This window comes from Coptis chinensis, chromosome 1 (assembly GCF_015680905.1).
Source record: "Coptis chinensis isolate HL-2020 chromosome 1, ASM1568090v1, whole genome shotgun sequence".
Taxonomy (NCBI): domain Eukaryota; kingdom Viridiplantae; phylum Streptophyta; class Magnoliopsida; order Ranunculales; family Ranunculaceae; genus Coptis; species Coptis chinensis.
Window position 1 is genome coordinate 17,619,639 of NC_141456.1, and position 6,000 is coordinate 17,625,638.

Here is a 6,000-nt window from a genome sequence, read left to right on the forward strand (position 1 = left end):
ATAATGTGGGAGTTGAACCTAACACCTAAACAAGATAATCCAAACTCCAAACTAACATACTACTATGTATTTCTTGTATAATAAATTTATTTTGATATATAATACTAATTAATATTGAATTAAAACATGTATTTATTCATTTTATTATTGTAATTATTAAAAAATTTGCTATATAAACATCAATCGGTCCGACCGAGTCGAACCATGATTGAACTTGGTTGAACCATTTTAACAAAAAATCGGTTCGATCACCGGTTTGGTTTTCAAAACATTGCTTTCAAGTACAGAATGGTAATAACAAAAAACAAGGTAATTAGCTAATTGCAACCAGTAAACAGTCATTTTAAGTTTTTAACCACGATCACCCTAGTTAGTATAACTTTAACTTCATTTAGGCTCTTCTTCTGACCTTCTTTCCCTAGCTCCCACTTAGCTAATTTATTGTTTTTTAAATTTCTAGAGAGAGTTTGGCCTGCACCGACACTTCATTGGTGCAATCATCAACTTCCTGCACAAAAACAACTAACTCCGATCTCCACCTTAATTTATCACCTAGTAAACCAACTTTTTGGGGACGGTTTATAATTTTAATCTACCACCCAATCCCCTAGGTCCGACTACTTTTTTTCTTTTGATAGTGTCTAGGTCCGACTACTTGATAAACGACTTCTATTGATTTTGTCTAGATCCCATCTGAGTCTATGAATTAAAAATAATTTGTGTCATTGATTATGAAACAACACTACCATGGCTTATGAGAATGTGTGTTATATTTTAAAATTAGACAAACAAAAAAATTATGTTAGGGCCCAATTCGGAATCTATCATTTTCTATTTTCTATAAAACTTATAAATTTATAATACAGTCCAATGGAGAATGGCTTTTCCTCAAAGGCATATTTGACTTTATCGATCCACGGCATTACAGGGTTATATTCTTAGGAAGCACTTCATCATCTTCCGTTCATATAAATTAAAACGATTTGCGCCACGCCCTAGGTTTTATCTTATTTGCTTATTGAATGAGTTCGTGCTGATTTTTCCAATTATATACAGATAATCAAATAGTTAATATGAGGTTTGATTAGTGATGAACACAGCTTGATAAACTAATGGAAAGAGACGGCAATATTGGCATGTACGTATTTTGATCCAATAAATCGACATGTTTGTCAAACACACCAGTTAAAACCGACAGACATATCAAATCATCAATAAGATATATACATACTAATAAATTCGCAAAAAAGGGCTTAAGCTGAAAATTGTATCAAATCATCAATAAGATATATACATACTAATAAATTCGCAAAAAAGGGCTTAAGCTGAAAATTGTTCTTAGTGAATGATGGGAACTTAAGCCTAAAATACCCAAGGGACCGAAGCAAGAGTTACAATAACTACTGTCGAAGTCAATATATACTCTTTTGTGTGTAATTTGTTATAATGCCACCCTCCCCATATCATTGTTAATTTGTGACATTTCCTAACCTAATTTTTAAAAGCACCGAACTCCCTAAAAGACTGGCACATACAAAAATCACGAAGGATTTTGCTGAGCAAGATCCACATATACAATCTAACCTTTGGTTTGTAGGATTCCTTTTCTTATGAGAAATGCTAGATTAGGTTACCAAATGTGCTTTTGCTATACCCCATGTGCAATTGGGCAAAACACCTACTATTTTGAGATCAAGCAGATGTGATGACTTATTAGAGGGCCACTGCACATGGTAATGGTACCTAATTTTAAGTAATGCCCAAGGGAACATAACCCCTTTGTTTTAAGGTGGGCAAACTGGCAATGCAACTAGTACTATCAGGACCAATGCAAGTACAAGCATCATGTTGTGCCCCAAGACGAGTGAGACCACCAATATCAATGTAATGGAAGCAATAAATCAACAACGAGTGTGGTAAAATCAGTGTTCATCATTCCGAACAGAATGTCGGAATTCTGCAAGATATTTCGGTTTTTCAAAGAAATGGAAAAAACAACGTATGGTTGAAATATTGATGATTCCGAAATGAGCTGAAATTAAAATATGACTTAGGTCGAAATATTGTGAATTTCAATTTTCTAGATTTTCAGAATTCCAATAATTCTAAACTATGGGTAGAAGATTAGAAGTATGTAACCAACAATAGTGGTGTATGAAATTGACAAACAACTAAATTTCTAACCAAAAATAGTAAATAAGATTAAACTACTTACCAATGCAATATCAACAAGAAGTAGATAAGAAAAAACCAAAATTTTTATGTGGTTCCACCAACAAAATAAGCTAGAATCAATTACCAATGGAGAGAATAAATTACAAACACTCACTAATACCCAATAGTCCTAATGAAACTCGCAAATTCACTCTCACCAATTTTCTACTATTTTGGCTCTTCTCTCTTGCGTACCAATTTCCAAGTCCACAATGAATTTCCTAAAAGAATTAGAAAACTATTTCCAAAACAGTATTAGTAATGGCTAGGGTTGGCAATGGGTTTGGATATATGCAAATCCAAAACCGATCCGTTTTTCAATAATACATACCCAGAACCAGACCCGACCTGAACGGATATTTGAGTTAGAGAACCAGAACCGAATCGAAAACTTTTTTTTGATTCCAGATCCGATCCGTTCCGAACCAATTAAGCTCAATTTTAATCCGGTGAACCGAATTTTTTATAATTGGATCCTAATTTTTGTTATATAAATATTAAATAATTTTTTTTTGCTAAACACAAACACAAAGTACACAAATCCAAAAGTCATAATGAATGATTTGAAATCCAAATTTGTAAGGGAGGATTTTCCTTTAGATAGAAACCATCTTTTTATTATGTAAAAAACATATCCTAATATTACATATGTATTTTACATATCTTATTTTGGAACTTTAAATATTGCAATGTTACGGTAATAGAAATATATGGTGGAGGAAAACTAGGAAGAATAAGAATAAAAATTTTAATCGGATCAGGCTCATAACGATTCGGTACATACTTAATTCAGAACCAATCTAAGTCTGGTTCTGATTTTTAAGACCCAGAACCGATTCAATATGCTAACTATCTGTTCTAGACCGTTTTTATTGATTCGGACCGGATCGGGTATCGGTTTTTACCCGACCCATTGCCAGCCCTAGTAATGGCTAATGTTCCAATTTAGATTGAAAACACCCAAATCCAAAACGGTGTGGGGGACCTTTCCAAATAGGCGTTTTCCTATTTGTGCACCTTATGCACCGCCTACTTACAGATCAACACATCAAAGTTCAATTATACATTTCTATAATTTTGTGTCTTAACGACTGAGCATATATGATATCTGACAGTTTTTAGAGAAAATAATTGAGTTTTAGTTGAGATTTAACTGTGGACAGCGTGGGTCATGAACTTGATCTAAACGTGTCTTGAAAGCAAAGTTTAAATATAGTTCTCATTACCATTAGTATGTAACAAATTGTCTAGACTCTAGAACAATTAGATCAATTTGTCTTAAACCAAGGGAACATGAAAATCCAAGGCGTAGGCTGGGGTTGCAAATAAGGTTTGTTAATCCCGCTATACTGCATTTCCGTGGACAAAAACAATTACACTAAATACTCAATACATATGTTCAGCCTATTATTATTAGGCTCTAGCTACTCCGAGGATATTCTCATAGGGATGAGGGTCCCGTAACATTGGATGTTTGATCTAATGGTCTGAAAATCAAAAAAAAAAAAAAAAAAAGGTTATTTAGCTTTTGGCCCCACTTTATATATAGATATTAGCGTTTGGCTCTCTTAAGTTGCTAAATTCATTTTTGGCTCCAGTTCTGTTAGTTGAATCAGTCAACTTTAACTCCACCGTATGTTTTCGAACTCACATTTTCGTAATGGCACAAATACCCCTCACACGTGACACGTACTGATTTGATTGAAAACAAATCAAATTTACACGTGTCGAAATCGTGTGGTTTCCATCCAACGGTTACTAATAATGAGCCGTTGGGCTTTAAATGTTGCTCCCAACGGCTAATGGTTGTTAATCTATAAATACTGGTTTCCATCTTGAGTTTTTTTGTTCATTTCTTACTCCAAAGCAAAGATAGAATGGGTGGCAGTCAAGTTGTTATCGTTGGTGCACCAAAGGTTTGTACTTTCTTCGAGTATTATCCCAAGTAGTATCCCACTGTCCATTAATGGAGGAGGGGCCAAAAGCTTGAAAGTTTTCCACAAAGAGGGGCCAAAAACAAAGGTTTATTTAATTTAATTTAATTTTTGTTTTTGTTTGTTTTGAAGGTTTGTCAATTGTGTTTTGAAGTTGGGCATTATGCTCCTACATGTAAGTATTTTGGGATGCATTGCCCTCGTGCTTGTTGTTGTGGCTTTATGAAAGTGGTTGTCGTGTTAACAATGTGGAATTTTATGAAAGTGGTTTTTAGGTTGTGCAGTGGATCTACTTTAACAATGGTTGAGAACAAAGGAATTCTAGAATACAAGTATTTGAAGTGCTCGTTTGAGCAATGTAGTGTTGTAATAAAAGCGATGGATCTATTTTTGAATATCGAAAGGTTGAGAACAAAGTTTGTAATATGTGCAAAGAAGATCTTGTATTATTTTTTCATGAATAAAATTGTGAACTTATATATCAAAATTTTAAATGTTATGCAAGGGATGTCATCTACCTAATGGTTTATTGCCAATAATATTATTGAAAATTGTGTTAATAAGGGATCAACTTTTGCCGTAAGGAAGATGTAATGAGTAATGAATGCAAGGGGATGTCAGTTATCTATTAGATCAAGTAAAGAAGATGTAATGCTTTGCTATATAATGTAAGTGTGAGGGATTGTTACATAAAACTGAACATCATCCATTACATAAAACTGAACATCATCCATTACATAGGCTGAGTACGCAAATCCAGAGCAAATATACATAGATTCAAAGTGCACAAATATAAAGACTGAAGTAACCAAGTAGACTGCGAATACATAGACTGCCCAAATACATAGATAACAGGTACACCATCAAAAGCTAGCATCCATTAAAGCTAGTCATTACATAACCTAATTAACCAACCAAAAGCTAGCATCCATTAAAGAGCCTAACCATCCAAAAGCTAGTTGTAGTAGCATGATGTGGAAAAGATGACGGGGTCAGTGGTGCAGGGGATAAGGTGCAGAATACTGAAGAGAGAAGGAGAACACGGGATTGTAACTGCGGAACCCTAGACCGCAGGTGTCCCAGGTACGGAGGGGAGTCGAACCGTAAGATACATGGACATATGGACGACCCAGAAAAGAGGGGGTCGATATAAAAGGAACAGTGTGAGTGCGAGAGAGGGGGAGGAAAAAAAGGAGAAAAAGAAGGGGTGAATTGTATCGTGCTCATACATTTGGCGCCGTCTTGTGGGGAACGACAAGAACAAGAGAGTAATGGCACCAAAGCTAAAAGAGTAGGTAGACCTAAAAAGGTGGCGGTGGAGAATGTAACGCCGGATCTAGCGCCGGATGGTGTGATTGACGGGGAAGGAGATCGAAGAGAGGAGCGGGAAACTGAAGAAACGGGGCTGATGAGAGAGGAGATCGCGAGGCTAAGGGAGGAGAATGAAGAACTGAGAAGGGAGAGAGAAAGGGCAGAGGATGAGACCGAGGAAGAAGGGAATGAGGGATCTGACGGAGAGAGAGCTGAGGAAGATATGGCGGGACCAGATCTGGTGGAAAATCCGGTAGCAGGGTTGACTATGGAGCAAGTCCATGAGATGATAGACAACGATAGGGAAGCGAACCGACGACAAGAGAAAAATCAAGGAGGAGTGGCCAGTCAGGTGGTGGCGGGGTTGAACCGCAACCCGTTGGCAGACAAAATATGGGCATCAGAGGTTCCGAAGTGGTTCGCTCAACCTAGATTCAAAAGGTATGACGGTAAGGGAGATCCGGCGGACCACATCCATCATTTTCGGCAATGGATGCCTCTGTGGCAGGAGGCGCGGTATGATGGTCTGCGATGCATGATG